Raw genomic sequence first — 24,485 nt, 5'->3', positions numbered from 1 at the left:
ACCTTAAAAAAGAAATAAATTGAGCCATCTGCTCCTTTGCTTGATTCTGACTCTGAACTGCATGAACACATGGAAATATTAACTCTTTCTCCTCCTTTGTTTTCTGATTCTGATAGTGATAATGAGGAAATTACAGGAGTTAAAAGGTCTGACTTAATGCATACTTCTGTTTGCTGTAAAACTGGTAATAGAAATAAGCTTTGTAGAACTGGTAGTAGAAATAACCCTGGTAAAACTGGTAGTAGAAATAAGCTTGGTGTTTCAAAAGCTCGGCCTTCTGATAATGTCACTGTAACTGTTCGTGATTCTTTTCGGTGCTGGGACTATGTTAAAAGGAAAGCAGTTGAGATAGGAGACTGGGATTTAGTGGAGAAAATAGGCACACCAAAGGGCTTGGATGCTCTTGATATGGATGCTAATAGTGTTGCTACTCGTGTTGGTAATGGTAAAATGGCTTTTCCTGTGTTTAAAGCAGTTCCTAATTCAGGATGAAGTGATAGTCATGAGGTTTTTGCATGGAAGGTTGTGCAGGATCTTCAGTCTAAAGTAGCTAAATTTGGTATTAATTCTGCTGAAGTAATGCAATTAATTTGTATTGTTAATACAGATTTGCTGTCTCCTTATGATATTGTGCATTTGGCTGCAGTTTTGTTTCAACCAGTGCAGTATAACGTGTTTTAAGAAAATTGGAGGCAATTAGCTGAGCGAACAGCTTTAGATAAAATGAAACTGCCTCAGCAGGACCCTCGTCCTGCTGTAGGAGTTGATGTTTTGCTTGGTCAAGGGCCTTTTTCTAATCCAGATTTACAGGCACGGTGGGATCCCCTGTTTTTAACACAGGCTCAACAATTAGGTATGAACGCTATAAAACAATGGAAATGGCAGATCCAAAACAAAAATATGTCACCACAAAACAAGGTCTTAAAGAACCTTTTCTGCAATTTGTAGAAAAAATTGCTGCAGCAATTGAAAAACAGGTAGAGGATGAAAAATTAAGGGAGATTCTATGTAGGCAATTAGCCACTGGCACAATGTGGGAACTGTTCCTCCTCACCTCCTCCCTCATCTCCTCTCTGAGTTCTTGGACTACAGCAGAGACATGAGCCTGCATCGGGCTATTGATCATACTTTCATAATTTCTAAGCTTGTTGGCAACAGAGCCCACTGTCTCTCGGCTGGTATCGGCATTAATTGGTGCAATGAAGGTGATGTATTGAGATGGCCCCAGATTTGCCAGACTCCACAACATTTGCCCTGTGCACCTGAACTTGTCGGGGTCATTATCATGATGTCCATCCCTCCTAAAGAGAACCTCCAATACTGACACTTCTCTCAGCTGCTGGATCCCTTCCTCCCCCCTCAGAGGGTCTTCCAGCACATTCTATGGTGGTGCTCCTGCATTCTCTCCCTGTGGACAAACCTCCCTCTGGCACTCACTAAAAGCTGCTCCCAGAGGGAAAGGGAGCCTGACTCCCTTACAAAAATCTGATTGATACCTGAGTCCTGGGTCAAGGGTCCCACATTCCTTGCCTCACCACCATCCAGTTGCACACCTGTACCCATAAGGTCCCAGACCCAGAGTAACCAGATTGTACAAGCCTCACATCCCCGTTCTACAATGTCTTTGTGCAGATTACAGAGACTTTTGTACATCAGGGACTCAGTGATGATCTCAGCTGTTGTCTCTCCTGCGGGTTGTGAGGGCCCTCCTTTCTTATCCTCATCTGGGTGCTCTGGCTTCATCTTAGATCTCCTTGTTTCCACTGGGGCAACTGCTGCTGGCTGTGATTGCCTTTGCAGTTCAGCTGGAACCTGGACAGTTGTAACATCTGTGGGTTCCACTGCTGCACCATCAGACTCTCCCTCTTTGAGGCAGGGGAAGGGTTTTTCACCAGCTGGGGAAATGTACTCCTTCGTCATCTGGCCCATCTTTTTCTCTAGAACCCCCACCCAACCTGGGTGGTTCATTTCTGAGATGGGCTCTGGGGCAGGGTCAGGCTCTGGAGCAGCAGCATCCCTTGTCTCTGGGGTAGGTGTCAGTGTGGTTATCCAGGTTAATCTTCCCTTATCTCTGAATGCTAAATGCAACAGGCCTATCAGCAACACCAACCACTGTATGGTATCATTAGCATTTAGAGTGGATCTGAACCCTTTGAAAACTGGTGGGGCAGACCCAAAGAGCTGGGTGAAGGGCTGGGAGAAAATTTCCCCCAGTGTCATTTCCTCACAGTAAGTACCATTATTAAAGTAACCCAAAAACATACACTTAGTGTCTGATAGCTCTGAATCCATGTGCCTGCCTTCCACAGGAAGTTAAAAATCCATTAATCCCTCACCTTATTAAGCCATAAAGCAAACTGGATAATAGCCACAGCAGCCTTAGTTATGGTGAGCCTGTGTTCCCAAGGATGGCCAGGCTGCTCCTGATGGGGCAGAAGGAAGAGCTCCAGGCCCTCTGTGAGGGTGGTGAGGGCAGCGGGCTGTCAGCAGGGGCTGGCTGGGTGAGCTGCAATCCCTGGGCAGGGAGCTGCAATCCCTGCCCTGGCTGTGGTGGGCTTTGCTCCTTGTGTGGACGAGGGGTGCTGTGGGCAGAGCACACAGAGATTTCAGGGATGTGGGCAGGGGGATTCATGGCCGGCACCTTGCAGCTGATCCCCTTGGCCCCTCCTCTCTTGTGGCCATGGCAAGAGCTAGGTGGGATGGCTCTGGCAGAAAGGTCTCCTTGGATTCCTGCACATCCAGGTTCTGACTGTGGCTCTGTTCCTGTCTCTTTCAGCCCTTCAAGGCCTGAGTGAAGACAACAGCCCCTCCTGCATAAGCATATTTGTTCAGGTGATGTTCGAGGGAAGAGCTGAACTACTTTCATCTGCTGGCTCAGAAGAACCAGTATCTCTTTAAGACCTCCAGATCCCTTGGAAGGTGAGACCACCTGGAGAGCAGAGGAGATCAGCTGGAGCTCCAGGCACAGCTGACGACTGGCGCAGCTGAGCCTGTGGGAAGCTCCCATAGCTCCTGCCTTCTCTCTTGCTGTTGACAGCCCTCAGAACCTGCCCATCCCCTTTCTTCCCTCCCATCTCATCCCTTTGCTTTGCCTTCCATTAATAAACAGTTTGGCTTCTTTGCTTTACCTGCATCTCTGTGGAGCTGGAGTGATGCAAATCCAGAGCCCTGGGACACACAGGCCCCTCCTGCCATTCTCTTCCACACTGTGGTTTTTGCACAGACACAGAGGAACGAGGGCAGATCAGGCTGGAAAGGTCCCTGTGCTGAAGGTCCAGTTCCACAACACTGTGGAGTTACAGATCTTGCTGAGCACCCTGGAGCCCCTGGACTTTGGAAGAGCAAACCTGAGGATGCTCTGAACCCAGCTGTGAGGATTCCATGGCAAGCATCCATGGAGGGCAAAGGAGCTTGGAATGCTGGAAGGTTTCAAGAACAGCTTCCGGAAAGCACAGCAGTGCTCCATCCCTGCACAGGATCAGGAAGAGGGCAGAACCAGAGACCATCTGGGCTCAACAGAGAGCTTTGGGTGTGCCTAAGGGCAAATGAAGCAGCAGCACGGTGCCTGAGACTCGGAGGCGCGACCGTGCCAGTGCCCGGAGCGCTGTCAGGCAGTGCTGGGATCCCAGGTGTGGTTCTGGTCCCCACAACCAAGGAATGGGAGCCCCAGGCTCAGACCCAGTCAGAAAGCCAACCAAGTGAGACCAGAGGGAGGGCACCCTTCCTGTTTCTCTTGGGCATGGCTGCAAAACAGCCCCTGCTGCTTCTTCCTCCACCTGTGTTTGGAGTGTGCTGGTGGCAGAGCCAGCCAGGTTGTGCTCTGCCTTCCAAAGCCTTTTGGGAGCCAGCATGAAAAGCTCTGCGTGCACAGCTGAGAGTCCTGGAAGGTGCTGCAAGAGCGTCCTGCAGGAACAGGGCTCTGGGCTCTGGCTGGGAACAGCCTGGTTTTGCTGCTGTGACCGCAGGCAGGAGTTGAGGCAGGTGAAGAGGCAGTGGGCAGCTTGTGTTTGTAGAGGGCCTGGGGCTGCACCTCTGAACCTCCACCTGGAAACACACTTGGGGGAATACGAGCTAGAGCTGGAGTGCCTGTCCTGAAGGGACCTGAACTCATTCAGCCTTGCCAGCTTTTCTTAAGAGTGTATGGGTGCTCCCCAGGAAAGCTACACATTTGGGGAAATGCCTTTGGAGGAAAGGGGCTTGCTTCTCAAGGAAAGTGCTTCCCAGGGAGCTCCCAGTGAGGTGGGAAGGGTGATCCAGGAACCATAGGTCTGGCAGCCTGAGCTTGCCACTGAGGAAGGCCTTGGAGCAGATCCTCTTGAGTGCCATCCCCTGGCATGTGCAGGGAACCAGGGGGTCTGCTGGAGGGTGGGAAAGCTCTGCAGAGGGACAGGGACAGCTGGGGGTCCTGGTGGAGTGTTGAGGGCTTCTGTGTTGGAGTTTGGGGGTGTTGGTGTTGGTGGGGTGTCGGGGAAGGAGCTGTCTGCAAGGTGAGGTCTAGGCTGGAATCTGAGTCAGTTTGAAAGCAGCATCTGTGGTTTGGCACAGATTTGGTTACAGAGGGCAGAAAGAATATCTGTGACTATTCTTGTTCATCGTCCTGATTTTCCTGCAGGGAACAAGAGGGGAGAGCTGTTCTTTACTGGCCACTTAGATATCTGTACCAGGGGGAGGATTAGCCCTTTTGCCATCTACTCATTTGTTTGGGCTACTTTTGTAACACTGAGTGGACTTTAATTTCTTGAGAGCTTTTATTCTTTAAGAGAATTAGGATAAAATCATCCCTTCATAGAAAACCACTTGCAAACTAAAGAACTGTCCTTTTTTTACCTCTGTGCAGTGTTATGTTTTGTAAAGTGACTCTCAATGGATGATGTTAAGGCAAATGAGTTGCTGCTTTGAGACAGAAAGCAAAATTCCAACTCTTCACCTTCTCAGGCCATCCCAATGAAGTTGGGAAGTTTGCAACTTTTTGGAACTACTTGAGTTCAGCAACGGGAAGTAATGCTTTCCTGAAGTGAGGATTCTTAAATGCCAGATTCTTCTGTGCCTTTGCCACTAAGGTGTTTTTGTGCTGAAGGAAATGAGAAAATAATTTCAGCATGGAGTGAGAACTTCTGACCCAGACCAAGTGTTGCCAGCAGTGTCTCCAGGTGCTCCTGCCAACAGCCCCTGCAGGAAGGAGCACAGTCCCCAATGCACGTGGGCTTTGGCTCCCTCTGGCACAGAAGCCCCCTGGGGGCAGAGGTCTCTGGGGCAGGAGATGGGCACCAGTGCTGCCAGGGCTTGGAGGGTGGCAGGTCTGCTTGGGCAGGGACTCTGCCACACCTGCTGATGTCAGCGCTCTCCAGGCCCCAGGGCCCAGAGCAGCACTCGTGCCCTGGCCCCCACGTTCCATGTCCATGCCACACCCATGGGTTTAGGATGGCCACCAGCCAGGACATGTCCCAAGGAGGCCGAGCCAGCTTCCCTGGAAGGCCCCGTGCCCTTCCCAGTGCAGCTGTGTTGGCAGCCCTGGAGGCTCCTTCTGCTGCCCTGAGCCCACAGAGCAGGGCAGCATTTGCTGATGGTTTGAGCTGTTCCTAAAGACCCTGTCGGGCTGTCTTAGACACTTGGGGGTGAGAGATTCCTTCAACCTGGGCCACTTTGGGTGGGCTGGGGGTGGCCCCAGGCAGGCGGCAATGTGTGCAGAGGCCCTTTGTGACACGGTGCTGCATGGGCACCGTGGCATAGAACAGGTGTCCAAGGGCCCTTTGTGACACGTGGTGACATAGGAGCTGGCAGTGACAAGAGCACACCACAGTGCTCAGAGCACACAACGGGACAGGACGGGACAGAGCAGTGCCGTGAGGAGCCCCCACACAGCGCGCTCGTTCGTGTCCAAACCGGAGCCTTTCCAAGGCGTTATTGCTGCAGCTGAGCTCGAGACCAGACCACTGGACTTGCCAACCCGTGGCCTTCCCGAGGCTTTTCTTCTGCAGGTGCCCTTGAGGGCAGAGCGTGGGACTTGGTGCCCCAGAGGCATCTCCCATCCCTGCTGCCGGTGCCCTTGAGGCCAGACCACAATCCTTGACAGGAGTCTCCTGTCCTTGTGGCAGGAGCCCTCGAGACCAGAGTGCAGGACTTGCTGTCCTGTTGTCTTCCTGGGGCTTCTTTCCTGAAGGTGCCTTCCAGGCACCACTGCAGGACTTGCTGACTGAGCTTTTCTGAGGCATCTCTCCAGCAAGTAGCCACAAATCCAGTCAGAGCATGGAGCAGAGACCCCTAAGAGTGCCCAAGCTGGCCTGGGTGGAGGAGGAGGAGGAAGAAGGCGCTGGAGCTGCCCCAGCACAGGAGACCAAAGAGGTGGTGCTGTTTGAGCTGCTGCAGGAGGGTGAGTGGCAGAGCTGGGCCACAGGGTTGGTGCCTGCAGCCAGCCTGGCAACATTGCTTCCCATCCCATCCCATCCCATCCCATCCCATCCCATCCCATCCCATCCCATCCCATCCCATCCCATCCCATCCCATCCCATCCCATCCCATCCCATCCCATCCCATCCCATCCCATCCCATCCCATCCCATCCCATCCCATCCCCTGGGCCATGCCCATGGACAGGGGCCAGGCAGACACCCCGCAGTGGCCGTGCTCCATCCCCTCAGGCATCCCAGGGCTGTCCCCACCTGGGGAGCGCAGGGCTGGGCTGTGTTCTCCGGCCTCTCCCGCAGCCCCTCAGCTCTGGCTGCGCTCGTTCTTTGCCAGGTGCAGCCCTGGAGCGCACACAAGAGCAGGACCCCACCCGTGGCCTCTTCCGCCGAACAGCGCAGGTACCTGCAGCCACCCCCCCACCTGGGCTGGGCCTGCTGTCACCGCACTTGGAGAATTCCATGCAACATCCCTGGCTTCTTGCCCTTCTCCTACAGCTGGTTTGCAAATTCATCAAGAGAATTCGGGAGGAAGAGACCAGCACCATGGGAACTGGGCTCAGAGCATACACGCACATCTTCAAAACCAAGACCAGTGCTGCCCTGCTGGATATGCTTGTAGAGGAGGGCTTTTCCAACCCAAAGCAAGTAAGCAGCCTGTGGCCAGGGTTTGATCCTCCCAGGAATTGCTTGGCCTCTCAAGACACACCCACTGGTCACTGGAAGGCTTTGAGGCCATGGCAGTGTGGTGGGAAGGGAAGCACTTCTCTGGGGACACTGGGGACATTCCTCCTTCTGGCAGCTTTCCAAGTCTTCCTGTGCCTTCTCCAGGTGCCCGCCCTGGTCAGGTACATCCACCAATGGCTCCTGGCCAATCAGTTTGCTGAGCACAGGCTGAACAGGACCCTGCTGGATCTCACAGAAGCACAGCCTGCTGACGTACTAATGACACTCCTGCGCGTGGCCCCATCCTGTGACAGGTATGGGGCCCACCTGCCCAGAGAGCTCAGGGCTCCCCAGCCCATCAGCCTGTACAACTTGGCCCAGGTGTCTGACCAACAGAGAGTTCCAGGGCCCTCTGGCTGCTCCCTTTGCCAGCCCTGGCATGTCACCCCCCGTGCCTGCTGCCATGCTCCCTCCCAGCCCCTCAGGGGTCTGTCCCCACAGGGCTGGGCTGCCTGGGTGCTGCCAGTGAGAAACAATGGGCAGAGGCAGAGCTGGAAGCTGGCTCAGATCCCCACTGCTGCCCAGGCCATGGTGCTGTGTCTGAGACCTCCCTGAGACGGAGCTCTAACCCCACAGAGCTGCCATGGCCATGTGGAAGACCATCATGTGCTCGCCCAGGACTGCGGAACCAGTGTTGCTGATCTTCCTGGATGTGCTGGGGAGCTGGCCAGAGCACAGCACATGCACCTCTGATGGGGACAAAACGGGTGTCTTTGCCCTGGCTGTGAGTTTCTGTAACTGGCCTTTGCTGGCCCCAAGGCCACCTCTCCAGCAGCTCTCCATCCTCCTTCCCCCACTGCATCTCCCTGCCTCAGGCGCTGGCCAGAAAACTGCCCCAGGTGCAGCTTCAGGCCCTCCAGGCCCTGTGCTCCCCCTGTGTCTCTCTGGGCCTCTCCCTGCCAAGCTCGGGCCCTGCCACACGGACACCTCAGCACTGAGCACTGTCTCGGGTGGCTTTGTTCTTTCCAGGCAGCTGTGGTGATGTGGAAGATCCTACAGGTGCCCTGTGTCCCACATATGGTGACGGTGTATTTCCCCCGCCTCTTTGTGCATCTGCTCTTCCAAGTGCTCTTCAGCACTCTGGATATGCCAGAGGAGGTCATTACCTTCTGGAAGGGATGCCAGGAGCAACATGGCCTTGCCACCAGCCCCAGGAGGTGCTCCATCCTACTCCTCCTGTCCCTGCCACGTGACCTGGGAAGGAGCCAGTGCTCCCAGCGTGACCTGGGCTTTGCTCTGCACGCAGGTTTGCAGTGCAGACCCTGAAGTCCCTGCTCTGCCGAACGCAGCACGAGGATGTGGTGGTGGCAATGGAACACAATTGTGGCTGGGACATGCTGCTGTGTGCTGACACCCACCACTGTGCCGTGAGTCTGCTGGCCAGGTGAGACCCCCTTCTCCCCACTGCCTCTGACATTTGTGCTCTGTGCCCAGGGAGCTCCACACAGATCCTGTGGTCGTGGCCCAGAGGGTCACCGAGGGACGGCCAAGCAGACTGGAAAAGGCTGGGAGAGGAGGATGCCCACAAGGAGCTGCCTCCCAAATAGTCCAGGGCCACTTGCACAATGCTGGGGAAAGACCAGACCTGTGCGTGTCAGTCCTGGCGGAGGTTTGTGCCCCTGGCCCACAGTCTTGGTTACTTTTTCTCCTGCCAGGGAGATGTCCTATGTCTCCATCCCCTTGTGTTCCCGGATCACTCGCTACCTGCTCCGGCTGCTCAGCACACAGGAGCCACGCTGGGAGCTGCCTGCCCTGGCATTCCTTGTGGAGGTGAGCCTGATGGCCAGCGCTGCCTCGCTCAGCTGCCTCCCAGCTCTCTGCCCTTTCAGAGCCACAGCTGCCTGGGATGGAGCCCGTGCCCTGCGCTGCTGCCTGGGCCCGGCCCTGTGCTGTTCCGGGCTCCTGCCGGCCAGGTCCGCTGTCACTGCTCTGTGCCTTTCAGGTCCTCGAGTGCCTGGACTTGAGTGAACGCAGTGCTAACAGAGTCCTGCAAATCTTGTCAAGGCAGCTGCAGAGGGAGTGCAGGGAGAGGCGTCACCTGGCGCTCAGGGCCCTTCTTGATCTCACTGATGATCCCTCAATGGTGAGAAGGGGGCAGTGGCTGAGGCTGAGCTAGGGAATGCAGTCGCTTGGGCTTGGCTGGCCTTTGGGAGCTGGGGCAGCTGCTCCCAGCTCTCCTGCCTCCCGCTTCAGCTGCTCAAGTGCTTCGGGACAGGCCTTTGGCCTTCAGGCCCTGCAGCAGGAGGATGGCATTTCACAAATTTGTGTTCTGCACAGACCAAAAAAATGAGGAGCCTGACTGAAAGTCTTGTGGAGTTCCTGTGGGACACAGATGGAGAGATAGTTATCATGACAGTCATGCTACTCAGCTTTATCATCTTGGACAATGACATGCTGATGCCCAGCCCCATCACACTGCAGCTGGTTGAGGCGCTCCTGCCACTCTTTGACCACGTAAGGCTCGCTGCCCCCAGCCACGGCCACTGGGTGCTACCTGGATAATTCGTGACCTCAGGATTTGCAGGCCTGTGTCAAGCTGAGCCCCATGCAGCCAATTCTGAGGTCTTTTTTTCTTCCTTTCATTCAGGACAATAGCCAGGTGCAGGTAATCTCCATACTGCTCTTCCGAACATTGGTGACTCATCCAGCAGAAAAGGCAAAAAAGGCCCTGAAGACACCCCTGCGCCAGAGCCTGCTGCCACTCTTCTTCCACTGCCATGATGAGAATCGTCTTGTGGCACAGGTGAGGACTCGTGGGCTGCTGCTGTCGCCCTGGCAGGGGGCTCGGCTGCCTCCTGCCCTGGTGCCTGCCAGGCTGCAGCCTCCTTCAGGCCTTGGCACAGGGACACGGGTCCTGCGCCCTGGGCTTTGGGGTCATCTCCTCGTCTCTGCTGCTCTCCAGGCTTCACGGGAAACGCTGCTTTGTGTGGCCAAGTTCCTGAAGAGGAGGGATCTTGAAAGACTGCTCAAGAACAAGAAGCTGTGGAAGTTCACCGAGTGCCTGGTAAGGACGGCCTGGAAGCCCCAGTCTCAGCCTGGAGAAGGCCCCCGAGGGCGGTGCTGAGAGTGCGGGGCGGGCAGCTGTGCCCCTGCCCGCTGCTGCACGCAGAGGCTGCACGGGCTCTTCTCCAGGCTCCCGTGGGCCCGAGCCGGGTGCCTGTGGAGCCCCGGCCCGGCGGAGCTGCGGGGCGGGCCGGCACCGCGGCTCCCCGGGCAGCAGCCGGCCCTCTGGCCCTCCCCTCGGGAGCCCGGCGCCAGCGGCTGCTGGCCGCGCCTCAGGGCTGTGCGGGCAGGGGAGGCCGGGGCTGGGTGCAGGCAGCGCCCGGCCGAGGGGCTGAGCCTGTGCCAACCCTTCCTTCCCTCCCGCCGCTCTCTCCAGCTGGCAGAGGACAGGAGTGGAGCGGCCGAGCACCTGCGCCGGGCCCTGCGCTACCTGCAGAGCCCACAGGAGCCCCTGCGAGAGGCGGCCATCAGGTTCATGGGTGAGCCACAAGCCCGGGCTCCCTCCCTGTCCCGCCGCAGCTCGGCCCCAGCCCCGCCTGCTGCCCCGGCAGTGCCGGCCGGGCCCGGTGCCAGGGAGTCCCGGCTGGCCTCGGCGCTGCTGCCGCCCTCTGGCAGCCGAGCCCTTGGGCGGCAGCGTGCGGCCAGGGCCCGGGCTGAGCCCTGCCGGGCCAGCAGGCCGTGTGGCCACAGCGCCGGCAGCTCCGCCGGCAGGGAGCTGTGCCGCTGGGGCCGTGACAGGCTCTGTGTTCACAGGGATGGCCGGGCGGCACCTGAGGGGGCAGCAGCAAGAGCTCCAGCTGATCTGCAGTGGTGAGTGAGGGCAGCGGGCTGAGTGCAGGGGCTGACAGCGGGGGGAGCCGCAAACCCTGCCCCAGCTTCAGAGGGCTCTGCGCCCATGGGCAGAGCACGCAGAGATTTCAGGGCCACGTGTGCCATTCATCGCCGGCAGCTTCGGGCTGATCCCCTCGGTCCCTGCTCCCTCCTGGCCATGACAAGAGTCAGCTGCCGTGGCCCTGGCACGGGGCTCTCCTTGGCTCCCCACAGATCCGGCATCTGACCGTGGCTCTGTTCCTCTCTCTTGCAGCCCTCGAACGCCTGACTGAGGACATGAGCAGTGCCGTGTCAGAGCTGGCACTTGAAACACTGCATGTCCTCCGAGCAACAGCGAGTGGGCAATATTCCATCTTCCAGAGGCTGCAAGATCAGCTGCGCAGGGCATGGATGACTGGGCCTCGGCCTCGTCTGTTGCGGCTTGGCTGGCTGCACTGCTGGAGCTCTGTAGAGAGCTGAATCCAGGAGGCTCTCTTTGCTGGGGCAACCTTAGCCATTGGGGATTTTCTTTTTCTTTATGATTTTTTTTCTTCCCTTCCTTTTTATTCTATGTAAATATAAAATGTGTTATAATATACGGACTCTCAGGAGCTTTTCTTTACTGCCCAGGATCAGCAGGGCATAGGGGAAGCAGGGAAAAGGGTTCTTGTATTTAGCATCCTGCCCAGGCGTACAGTGCCGCAGGGAAAATGCCCAGAAGCCCCTTGGCCTTTGGTGGTTCCGCTGAAGCCTTTGTGCTGCCGGCAGAGCGGCTGGGCAGGGGCTGGAGCTGCGGGGATCCCTGTGAGAACAGTGCCTGGAGATGGCCACAAGCCCTGTGCCAGGCAGGAAGCGCCATCCGTGTCCTCCTGCCCGTGTGCTGCTGCCTGCGTTGCTGAGGGCTCTGAGGTGCCTCTGGCTGGGGCTCCTCTGGAGCTGCTGTGGGGCTGCGGCGCTGCTGCCGGGCAGCTTGGCCAGGCTAAGCAAGACCCTGAGGGGCTGGGGCACCGGGAAGCCCTGAGCAATTGGGTGTCAGAGGCCATAAGCAGCCCCTTGGCAGCTGCCTTGTTCCTGCTGGAGCTGACTTGCAAGATGGATCCTGGGTGCTCTGGAACTAACAGCAGTTGTTGGAAACAACACTAACAGTGTTGTTGGAAACCAAAACGCAGGGAATTTTCAGACCTTTGGTCTTGTCAGCAGAGCTTAGAATTAAACACAGGATTTTACCTGAGACCTTGGAAAGGGCTTCCAAACATAGGTGCTAGAAGCGAGAATGTGGATTTATAGTTTATAGCAGAGACATGTGGAGGAAAGTTGAAGTGGAGGAAAGTTTAGAGTTGTGTAGTTCAAGATCTAGAAAACTAAAAGCAGTTACAATGGTAAACAAGAAGCTTAGGATGCAGTGCCGTAGGTTTCTACGTCATAACATGGTTGGTTGGCTAAGGAAGCTGACACTGTAGCATGAGTCCATAGAAGGAAATATTGAAGGATTGGGTCCAAAACATAGATATCCTTGTTGGCAGTGTCTTATTGGCCAACAAATCTTTAAAAGCTCTTGTAACTAGAAGTCTTGCAGCCTTGTGAGCCGTGCGGTGGAGATGGGAGCCAAACTCACTCTTCCTGTCTATGTAGAAGATAAGGAAAAGAAATGGCATCATCTAAAAAACTCAGAGGTCTGCTCTCTAGCTCCTTCCTAACTCCTTCAAATCCCCCAAAGTGTGAATTAGTGACAAACAGATGACAAGGACTTGTAATGCTGGCTCTTTGACTTCAAAGCAGCTGCTTTAGAATCTTTCACACAACCCTGTGTAGTTATGTGCCAGAAATGTATCATTTGAAGAAACTTTCCCAACGGAATTGAATGGGGGTTTGTTTGAAAGGTGTTTGAGGAGAAAGCCTCCCAGCAGAGGTCTGGCCTTTGGCCTAGCTGTGTCCCTGCTGATTGTGAAGTGTGCCATCAGCTGCAGGGCTTTCTGGGCTAAAAATAGCATCAAGTCACTTGGCCTATAAAAGCTGGAGCCACTTTTGGGGCAAATTTGGAGACCTCCTCTATGGGTGGATGGAGCACCTAGGATTTTCCCAGTTGCTGGGAATGGTTCTCCAGGTCCCTGGTGTAAAAGGGGGCTCCCCAGCAACTGCACATCTGCAAGATGAGAAACAATTGTCTTGGTTTGAAAAGACAGGTGTCCGCTAAGGAAGGCAGAAGCCTTCTCTGAAATGGAAAATGTAAATCCCCTCCCTTCAAATGATTATAATTTAGAAATTAAAATGCTCTCAGGGAAAGCTATGGGAATAGGACTGAGCCCGCAGAGCAGGGCAGCGTTTGCTGATGGTCTGAGCCCTTCCTAAAGATCCTGTCGGGCTGTCTTAGACCCCTGGGGCCAGGGATTCCTTCCAGCCTGGGCCACTTTGGGTGGGCTGGGGGCAGCCCCAGGACAGGTGGCAGTGTGTGCAAGTGCCCTGGGTGGCACACTGCAGCACGGTCACTGTGGCACGAAATGGAAGCCGGTGTCCAAGGGCCCTTTGTGACACGTGGGAAATAGAAGCTTGCCCGGGTGCTCGGAACACGCAACGGCTCAGAGCGGGACAGAGCGGTGCCGTGAGGAGGCCCTGACAGCGCACTCGTTCCCGTCTGACCCGAAGCTTTTCCATGGCTTTGTTCCTGAGGCTGAGCTCGAGGCCCGAGCACAGGACTCACTGACCTGTGGCCTTCTGAGGCTTCTGTTCTGCAGCTGCCCTCAAGGGCAGAGTGTGGGAATTGGCGCCCCGGGGCTTTTCCAGGACATCTCTCCTGCAAGTATCTCCAGTCAGTGACATGGAACAGAGACCCCCGAGAGTGCCCAAGCTGGCCTGGCCGGACGAGGAGGAGGAGGAGGAAGAAGGCCCTGGAGCTGCCCCAGCGCAGGAGACTGAAGACGTGGTGCCGTTCCAGCCACCACAGGAGGGTGAGTGGCAGAGCTGGGCCGCAGGGCTGGAGCCTGCAGCCAACTTGGTCCCACCCCATGCCATCCCATGCCCTGGGGACATGCCCACGGACAGGACGGAAGAGGGGCCGGGCAGACACCCCGCAGTGGCTGTGCTCCATCCCCCTGGGGAATCCCGGGGGTCTCCCTGCCTGGGAAGCGCAGGGCTGGGCTGTGTTCTCCGGCCTCTCCCGCAGCCCCTCCGCTCTGGCTGTGCTTGCTCTTTGCCAGATGCAGCCCTGGAGCGCACGGGAGAGCAGGAATCCAGCCGTGGCCGCTTCCGCAGCACAGCTCAGGTACCTGCAGCCATCCCCAGCTGGGTTGGGCCTGCTGTCCCTGCTCAGCCGAGCACCGTGTGTGGAGCAGTCCATGCAACATCCCCGGCTTCTTGCCCTTCTCCTACAGCTCGTTTGTGAGTTCATCCACAGCATCCAGCAGGGAGAGACCAGCACTGAAATAAATAGGGCAGGAGATCTTTCTCCTTTTCAGTGCCTTTATTAAAAACGATCAGCTCAGGTTGGGAGGTAAGATGGGTCTGCGGTCACACCTTTGTTGCTCCCAGGAGTGGCTTGGAGGAGGAGGAAAATGCAGCTTCATCGACTAGGGGGCAGAGCTGGGGGTCCTGTCCCCACAAAAGCAGTGGGGATATTCCCCTAATTCTGCTTTTTGGGTTTCCTGTCTAGGGCACTGGCTCTAGCCAAGGTCCTTTTAGTCTGGGGCTAGGGGCAACAAAGGTTCTCAGTGTCTCTGCAGGCTCTGGACCTTTGTCCTCATGTCTAGACATCACTTTGATCTCCTAATTCTGTATTGGCTCTTCACTTTTGGGGTTTTTTTCGGTAAGTGTGGTGGGGGTCCTTCCCATGGCATGCTGAGTCTGAGGTTATTTTGCATGTCCTCTGATGTCCCCTCCTTTCACTGGCTGAGAAGGGCCATCCACCTGGCCCAGGCAGGGTGGTACTGATACAAAAAGGGGAATTCTCAACAATAGAGAGTTAAGGACCTACTCTTAATAGGTCATTACAACATGAAGCTAACAAAGAACTCTCTTCTGCCACTACTGATTAAACTTGTATTCCTACAACCTTTTTTAAAAAAATGGGTAACCCTTTTTAACTGATAACATCAGGCACGTGACCACTATATATGGACAATGGAACTCTGTGCTCTGTGCTGTTTGGTGGTTTTGCATCACAGAAGTGATGTTCTAAGAGAAGCAGTTTCCTCCAATGAAAAAACCAATCAGTAATTAGGTTTGAGAACTGACAATCTGTTAAACCACTAAGGAAACTGTACACGGCCCTGTGAAGACACATGGTAAAGATGAAAAAGCCTGGGAGGGTCTCTTTCCCTTCTGGCTGGCACAGAGGTAACAAGGCTGACCCAGCCCCGTCCCAGCCAGGGCAGCCCAGGCGGCTCCTGCCGTGGGGCCGGGCCCCTTCCCAGGGACCCCGCCAGGCCCCATCGGCTGCCGGGCAGGGCAGGGGAGGCCGCGGGGCCGAGGCCAGGCCGGGCCATGGCTGCAGTTCCAACATCTGGGCACTGCTGAGCCCTGCCCCGCCGCCAGCCCGGGCCGAGCCAGGATCCGCCGGGCCCCAGGAGCAGCCCAGGGCCGGGCCGGCTCGGCCAAGGTTCTGCCACCGTTGGGGTTCACCCACAACCCCCGGGCAGGGGGAGGAGAAGCCATCGGCCCCCGGCCGTGCTGCTGCTGTGTTCTGGCCTGGCTGCTGAGATCCTGGCCCTGCCCCAGCGCGGCCCATCCTGACACAGCCCCAGCGCAGCCGCTGCAGAAACCTCCATGGTAAAACAGCTCCGGCCCAAGGACCGAGCCCGGCCGGGGTCACGGAACCATCTGCAGGCCCCGGGTGAGATATGAACTCTGTCAGTGCTTCCATCCTCCCTCGAGTGAGAGAAAAGGACAAAGTGCAGGCACAGAGAGGGGCAACGTGAACACACCAAGGTCCGTGAAGAGGAAGCTGAGCCCCAGATGGGAGGGATGAGGAGATGCCTTGATCTTGGGGCTAAAATCCTCTTGTAATGCTATGGAGAAGGATGTAATTGATCCATCAGACTCTCTTTTTCACTATGATGCATGAAAAGTATGGGGAGATGACTTGTTCAGCAAAGGCCTTCATGCTAAAGTAAGCAAATGTTGAAGTAGCTGTGATCCCATGAGAAGTTTGTACAGAGAGAGAGCAGAGTGATGAGACCCTGTGCCCTCGGGGAGACAAGACCTCTCTTCTCAAAGATGAAAATGATTTCAGAAATAGATGAAGAGAACCTCTGCTCTTAAACAGCTCATGTTTAAACTAATACCCCACAAGTTGACATGGCCCATAAACACAGCTGTGGGAAAAGCTATGAAAAATGGGAGGGACTTGACAAATTTTTCCAGGTGGCTGCTATTCATGGAAATTAAAAGCCCTGAGAGAACAGTTTTCTTGTGGAGAAATCTCTACAACATTTACAAGAGGAACTTCTCTCCTTAAGTGAACTAAAAAAAAGAATATTGTAGAGGTGGTAAACTGACTGAAAATTTTAGGTTTTGTCTCCTTGCATTGTCAGTAAGAAAGAAAAGGTTGTAGGGAGAGAAGACTTCTGGAAGTTTTGTTCTGATTCTTATTGCTCTTTTAGCTACTGTTAATAACATTTTCTTTATATCCTTTTAAAGTTCTGAGCCTACTTGGCATTTGTCCTACTCCTATCTCACAACAGGAAATGAGTAAGGATATTCCAGTGAGTGCACTGCTAATTAGCCAGCTCTGAACCCACCACACTTATTGATGCATTGGCCAAAACCACTACAGAAACTTTCCTGATGAACTGCACAGGAGCAGAGGGAAATCAAGGCAGAGCCATGGTTTGTCAGGACTTCTTTGATCCTAATGAGCCCTGTGGTGCATTTGGAGCTGAGCCCTGGAGCCTCAGGGCCTGAGAGGAGATTGCACAAACCATTCCAGGAGCCAAAGGCAGAAAAAACACCCAAAGTGTCTCGAGGCATGAATGGGTCCCACTGAGGTCCATACCCAACACAGGCTCCTCATGGGCTCCTTGGAGGAGAGAATTGGTGGCCAGGACTGCACAAAAACTTCTCAGAGACTCAGTGTGGGAAGGAAATTCCAAAGTACCTTAAACACCTTGAGTGTCTCAAAGTATTAATGAGCCCCACTGAGTGTCAGTACAAAGCTCTCCAGGGACTCATTAAAGCAGATAATTGGGGCCATGATTGCACAAACCTCTCACAGAGTCTGTATCCAAAGGGAAACACCAAGTACCTTAAAAGAACTGAAGTACCTTGAAGCATTAATGAGCCCCACTGAGTGTTGTTACTGACAAAGCCTCTCCAGGGACTAATTACAGCAGGTAATTGGAGGCCATGATTGCTCACACCTCTCAGAGACTCCAAGGCAAAAGCCAAACCCAAAGTCCTTTGAAAACCCTGCAGTCCCTGGGAGCATTCAGGAGCCCCCAGGGCCATTGCTGAGCAAGGCTCCCCAGGGACTCCTTCCAGCAGATCCTTGAGGCCACTGGGATGTGGGCTAGGGGGGAATGCTGAGGGCAGGACAAGGGGCTGACGGTACCCAGCCTGGCTGGGGCTGTGCCAGGAGGCCCCAGTGCCTCAGGACAAGGTGTCTCCTCCCAGCCCTTGGTGGCACAGACCCTGCTGTGCCCCAGGGCACCAAGACTTGGCTTCTCTTTGTCCCCAGCTGTCATCAGTGCCTCCAGTTCTCTGCTCTGCCTGGGGCCTGGGGACACTTTCTCAGTTGTGTCCCTCAGTGGGACCCATTAAAAGTGAGAGAAACTTTGGAGTTGGATTCTGACTTGGAGTTCTGGAGAGGTTTCTTCAGCTCCCTGTCAGGAGCCTGAGCACAAAGCCCCAGAGGGTCATTAAAGTCCTTGTGCTGTGTCTGTGCTGCTGAGCTGGGCTGGGCTCCTGGCCCAGAGGCAGCTCCTGGTAACCAAGAAGAGCTTCAAAAGCACATTTCTCTTGATGAGCAGGTTTTTTCCCAGCCCAGTAGGGCTGGGGCACTGCCTGCAGCTACCCCAAGCGTAGCACAGAGGCACAGAGAGCTTCAATCAGTCAGGGCTGGGAAGGTGCTGAGAAGTGCCTGGGGCACAATCACTGCCAGCCCTTGGCACAGGAACCTCTGGCTGCAGGACAATGCAGCTTCAGCTCCTGGAGCCATCTCCTAAAGCTGCAACTTCCCAATGCCTGCAGACTCTGTGAGTACATTCTCTGATTCTCTCTTGTGCAGAGCAGCCAGGGGTGCCCAGGGCTGTCCTGCAGAGCAGGATCCTGCAGCCCAGGGCACTGTGCTGGGGCAGGGACTCTGCTGCCTGCCAGGGACAGCTCTCAGCCGGCCCGGGAGCTGCTCCCAGCCCTGGGGGACAAGATCTGGGTGGGAAGATACAGCTGGTAAGGCTTCTCCTTCTGTGGGGAGGATGCTGCATTGGTCAGGACTGCTCCCATCATGGCATTTAACTGCAGAACATTTCCATGTAGATTATACAGGGAGCACAGCAAGGGAGGGGCTGCATAAAAGCAAAAATCCTGCTTTCTTTATCTACTGCTCTGGGTTGCCTGGATGGGAAATTGCCCAAAGATATTTATCTCTCAGTTCAGGTTGAAAATAAAAAAAATATATTGCAGATCTGAGTAAACCAGGCAGTGACAGAAATCAGCACAGGGCCCCTTAGAGGCAGCATCAGTGTTGCTTTTCCAGCCTCCTCATGGTAGATCTGACTTTGCCATCAGAGCCTGCAGAGCCAGAGCTGCCCCTGGGCAGTGCCAGAGCTGGGAGGGGTTTGCAGGGCAGAGCTGAGTCCCCAGGGCTGGGCTGGGCCCTGGCAGCACTGGCAGAGCCCAGCCCTGGGCACAGGGAAGCAGCTGCTGGCAGGGACAGCTCCAGGCAGCAGAGCCCTGAGCAGGCAGTGGGGGTAAAGTTGTCCCCAGCTGTGCTGGGATATTTAAAATCTTCTCCAAGCCCAACTATTCCATGATTCCTTTTTATACAGATCCCCATGTCAAGGCACCGTAAATGTCCAACAGCAGCTCCATCAGCCACTTCCTCCTGCTGGCACTGGCAGACACGCGGCAGCTGCAGCTCCTGCACTTCTGCCTCTTGCTGGGCATCTCCCTGGCTGCCCTCCTGGGCAACGGCCTCATCATCAGCGCCGTAGCCTGTGGCCACCACCTGCACACGCCCATGTTCTTCTTCCTGCTCAACCTGGCCCTCAGCGACCTGGGCTCCATCTGCACCACTGTCCCCAAAGCCATGCACAATTCCCTCTGGGACACCAGGACCATCTCCTACACAGGATGTGCTGCACAGCTCTTTTTATTTATGTTCTTCATCTCAGCAGAGTTTTATCTCCTGACCATCATGTGCTACGACCGCTACGTGTCCATCTGCAAACCCCTGCACCACGGGACCCTCCTGGGCAGCAGAGCTTGTGCCCATGTGGCAGCAGCTGCCTGGGCCAGTGCCTTTCTCTATTCACTGATGCACACGGCCAATACATTTTCCCTGCCCCTGTGCCATGGCAATGCCCTGGGCCAGTTCTTCTGTGAAGTCCCCCAGGTCCTCAAGCTCTCCTGCTCATATTCAAAGCACAAGGAACTTGGGCTCATTGCAGTTAGTGCCTGTTTAGCCATTGGTTGTTTTGTGTTCATTGTTTTTTCCTATGTGCAGATCTTCAGTGCTGATGATCCCCTCTGAGCAGGGACAGCACAAAGCCTTTTCCACCTGCCTCCCTCACTTGGCTGTGGTCTCCCTGTTCACCAGCACTGCCATATTTGCTCACCTGAAGCCCTCCTCCATGTCCTCTCCATCCCTGGATCTGGCCCTCTCAGTTCTATACTCGCTGGTGCCTCCAGCCCTGAACCCCCTCATCTACAGCCTGAGGAACCAGGACCTCAAGGCTGCAGTGTGGAGAATGATTTCTGGCTGCTTTCAGAAACATTAAACTGCTGGCCAGTTTCTGCAAATCACTTGTAATAAACGTCATCTTTGATACTTCTTGTTGGTTTCATTTCTGATGTAATTTTTCTTTGTTTTACTTTTTTCATATTGTCCAAAAATAAATGTCATTCTTTGTGCCATTTCTGATTTCATTTCTCTCTACCTTCCCTTTGGCCAAAGACTGTTCCAATGCGGGGCTGCACTTTAGGTGGCTTTAAAGGAACTAAAGGATTTCCCAGAAAAGTTTTCTGCAGAGATGCCCTTGTGTTGACTTCTCTGGAGCTGCAGCAGCAATGTCTGTGTGCAGAGCTGGGGCAGATCAGTGCTGGCACAGCAGCTGTGCCCAGCAGCAGCAGCACTTGGTGTTGCCAATGCTGCACCCGTGGCCCTGCCCCGCTGCCCTGGTGGCCCTGGTGTTGCTGTAGGGCCTGAGTGCTCTCGGGGCCGGGCACAGCCCTGGGGGTGGCAGTGCCAGGGCTGCAGCAGGGACAGGCCATGGGCACTGCTGGGGCAGCGCTGACGCCTCAGGCCAGGCCCTGGGGGCTCCAGGCTCCTTGCCCAGGCTCTCTCAAGAACACGGCCAGGAACAATGCTGAGCACAGAAAACCCCCGTGAGCAGCCCCAGGGTGGCCGTGGGCAGGCTGGGGGCAAACAGCATGGCTGGTGCTCTGCAAGGGCCCTGGGGTAGATGGGAAGGAGCAGCAGAGCAGGGGCTGATCCATCCCCAGTGTGCTGGACAGCCCAGGGCAGCGTCCCAGAGCGTCCTCATGGAGCTGCCAACAACATCCCCCCTCTGCAGCCCTGGCCTCTCCCCCAGCTCACACAGGTGCCCCATCCTTGCAGGCACAGGCACGGCAGCACTGGCTCAGGAGCCCCTGTTTGCATTGCACAGAGCAGGGGGAGCACCCCCATGCTGTTGGTGTGGGGACATGAACCTGAGGGAGCACAAATGCCATCAGCCCCTGGGGCCAGCAAGGGCTGGGAATGGCAGGGAAATGACTCAGCTTTGTCCTGGCCTCTGCAGTCATCCAGAAAGTTTGTTCCCATCAGCTGGGAGTGTCCTGTCCCACTGCAGACGCTGTTGCTCAGAGCCAGGGCTGCCTGGCAGCCACCCCCAAACTGCCCTGAGCATTTCCTTGGCTTCACCTTGGCTTTCTTTCCTCTCCCCTGGTTCAGATTTCTTCCTCTTGCCCACCGCTGTTCCCTCCCCTGCAAACAGCCCATCCCTGTTTGCCCTTCCCTCTCTGGCCCCACTCCCCATTGCAGTTCCTGACTTGGCACCATGGGAATGTCCTTTGGGGAGCAGGATCATCCCACAAGTGCTGCAGGAATTGTCTGCAGGCTCCAGCAGTGCCTCCTGCTGCTCCCTTGTCAGAGGCACCACAGGCCAGGGGGGCACATCTGGGCTGCTGTGTCTGGCTCTGGGGCTCCCTGTTCTGGGCAATGAGGATGAGCTGCAGAGGCTCTGCAGGACTGACAGGATGGGCTTTGGGCCTGGCAGGAGAAGCTGAGGGACCTGGGCTGCTGGAGCTTCTGAAGAGGAGGCCCAGGGCTCATCCTGCAACTGCTCCAACAGTGGTTTCAGAGAATCCCAGAATCAGCAAGGTTGGAACAGGCCATGGAGATCATCAAGTCCAACCTGGGTCCTGGCACCACCTTGTCTCCCCTGAGCCTCCTCTTCTCCAGGATAAACAACCCCAGCTCCCTCTGCCACTCTGAACAGGACTTGTGTTCCAGACCCCTCCCCAGCCTTGTTGCCCTTCACTGGACACACTCCAGCCCCTCCATGTCCTTCCTAAAGTCGGGGTCCAGAACTGGACACAGCACTCGAGGCGCTGCCCAAGCAATGCTGAGCACAGGGGAAGAATCACTGCCCTGCTCCTGCTGGCCACACCATTCCTGATCCAGGCCAGGAGCCATTGGCCTTCTTGGCCACCTGGACACACTGCTGCCTCATGTCCAGCCTGCTGTCCATCAGTCCCTGCAGGTCCCTTTCTGCCTGGCTGCTGTCCAGCCACTCTGTCCCCAGCCTGTAGTGCTGCAGGGGTTGTTGTGGCCAAAGTGCAGGACTCGGCACTTGGACTTGTTAAACCTCACCTTGTTGGATTTGGGCCCCGGATCCAGCCTGTCCAGGCCCTGTGCAGAGCCCTCCTACCCTCCAGCAGATCAACACTCCCAGACAGCTTGGTGTCACCACGGTTCCCTGAGGCCCCAGAGTGTCCCAATGGTCTTCACGATTCCATGAGGCCTCCAAGTGTCACAATGTCCCTTTGGTTCCATGAGACCCCTTGATGTCACAAATTCCCTTGGATTTTTGGGCCCTGCAGTGTCACAATGGCGCTGTGGTCCCCCCAGGCCCTGCAGGGTCACAGTGGTTTCTTGGATCCATGAGGTCTGGCAGGGCAGCAATGCTCTCCTTGGTTCCACAGTGTCACAATGGCCTCTTGGTCCCAAGGGGCACTGTTGCTTCCCGTGGTTGTGGTGGACACAACTTTTCCCAGAAGAGTGTTTTCTGCTCGGCAGTGGAGAGTCGGTAACGTCCAGGCACAGAGTTCTAACAAGGGTTTATTAAGGTCTAAGGCTCCAGGGATCTGGGCGTTAAATACAAAGATAAAGGAGGATTTAGGATATAAATACAGGAAAAGAGGGGTAGAGGCGAGCATCAGGGATTAAAGGGTTTAGGGGCAGTACACATGGAAGGGACTCAGGGCTCAGGGGCAGTACACACGGAAAGGACCAATAGGGAATGCTAGGGTGGAATTGCGGGGACATAAAGTAATGGGAAGAGAGGGAAGGGAGAACTCACCAGAACATGAACATATGAGGGTAAAAGGGGTAGGAAAGGCCAATGGGGAGGACAGAACTGGGACAAATTAACTTAGTGCTGCGGAGCACCATGGGGGAAGTTTCTTTCCTCACCCTGAGCTGTGAGGAATGCCTGGACCCTAAGGTGCATCTCTTCCAAGCATTGCTGTTGCCCTCTCTGCAGTAGGCTCATAGGTCTACAACTCTACAACTCTCCCTTTTTGTTTAATTAAAAGGCTTTTATAGATTTCTGCAAGCACCTTACAAAATAAGGGAACATAATTACATAACAAAAACTATTACTTATAAGAGTACTAAAGTAATAAATCAAAAAGGAAATAGTACATAAAATTAGGATACAACTGAAATAATTGAATTGGTAGGAACTAATTAAACAACATCTTTTTTGTGGAACGCAAGTCCAGTAGGAAGTTGTATTGTTCAGGCAGCATAGAGCTGTCTTCTTTTTCAGGTTATTGGTTTGCATCTGTGCACTGTGTCTTATCTTCTTCTTTTCTATGCCGCTTGTGCTTGTCATCACGGCTTTTGGTGAGGCTCGTTATTCTTGCAGGACAGGGACCCCCTCTCACAGTCCCTGCGTGCCTTACAATGCTTCTTATCAGGCAGGGATTCCTGTTTTGGGTTCCTCCCTCTTTTGGATTGGACAGGGGCTGCCAGGGCCTGCAATCTCCCTGTCATCCCCCAATCACCTTCCCTAGCAGATTGCTACCACACCTCTGCCCCGTGATCCTCAGGCTCGGTGTTGGAGTCTGGGGAATCACTGTCTTCTACTGAGGAGGAGGGCCTGCTGGTAGAGGAGCGGCACTCCTGGATAACCGGTGCGGCCCCGTGTCGTGGGCTGCGGGCAGCCAGGATGGCTGCCTTCCGGTCACCATCATGTCCACTTCCGGCTCCGGGGATGGGGGAGGCAGACGGGTCATGGCCGCCAGGGGAAGAGCCTGAGGTGGAGAAGGTGGAGACCACGAGGGCAGAGGCAGGGCCTGTGTCGGGAAGGGTGGTACTGATGGAAAGGGGGGATCCCGACACAGGGGTGACCATCAACGTGATGGGCGGAGAGGAACGCATTGCAGGGGAGGAGCCCAATGATGTAGGAGCAGGAAAGGGCAGAGGAGAGGCAGGAAAGTGGCTATTTTGGGGTGTGAGTGTGGGAAAACTTCGATTAGGAAGGGACAAAATGGAAGGGCTGGCCATACTGCTGGCATCATTTTGTGGAGTAACAGCAGCTGGGTAACCAATGGAAACTGGGGATGTGGGCATAGAGAGAAGGTTGAGGGGAAGGTCCAGAGCGGCATGGCCAGTCCTGGGAAGGGGAGAGAGGAGATCGGGAGGCATCAGGGAGACGGCAGCAACCCTGTGCTGAATAGTGACATCTGCCTGCCGATTGCTCCTCAGGCAGGGAAGAGGGTTTAGGGGCTCGGGGAGAGGATGAAAGGGAAAGGGTCTTGAACTGGGGAGCTGAAACTTTTACCAAATTTTCCCCTGATTTTTTAACTGAATCATAAATAGAACGAAAAAGAAGATAAAATATTTTGCCATAAATAAAATGGAAAAGAGGATAAAACTTCCCCACTTTAAAATTTCCCTCCATTTATAAAACAAATAACTTGATCCCAACCATATCCCAAATCTCAAGCGACAAAACTGATTCCCTTGTAACAAAAAATATTTGAAAAGAAGATGAACAAAAGCTTACAAATTCTCCTTTGAAAAATGAATTTCCCGAGCAACAAGGGCTAATGTCACTTGGATATAAATCTCCCATTGTTGAACAATGAGTTTTGTGCCCATTCTGCAGTC

General features: G+C 55.0%; 1 long non-coding RNA gene and 1 pseudogene across 1 annotated transcript in view; both read right to left on the bottom strand.

The window, feature by feature from the left end:
* The window catches only part of LOC132334711 (zinc finger protein 850-like), a 209,251-nt pseudogene that overhangs the window by 179,274 nt on the left and 5,492 nt on the right, over window positions 1–24,485 (bottom strand).
* LOC132334902 (uncharacterized) overlaps window positions 22,410–24,485 on the bottom strand; it is a 2,748-nt gene continuing 672 nt past the window's right edge. Inside the window, exon 2 of the long non-coding RNA XR_009488549.1 lies at window positions 22,410–22,453. This is a non-coding gene — a long non-coding RNA (uncharacterized LOC132334902). The remainder of the gene's footprint in view (window positions 22,454–24,485) is intronic.

The sequence above is a fragment of the Haemorhous mexicanus genome, chromosome 16, assembly GCF_027477595.1.
Source record: "Haemorhous mexicanus isolate bHaeMex1 chromosome 16, bHaeMex1.pri, whole genome shotgun sequence".
Classification (NCBI taxonomy): Eukaryota; Metazoa; Chordata; class Aves; order Passeriformes; family Fringillidae; genus Haemorhous; species Haemorhous mexicanus.
Note: the sequence above shows the minus strand (reverse complement) of the source record. Positions and strands in the feature narration are given on the sequence as shown.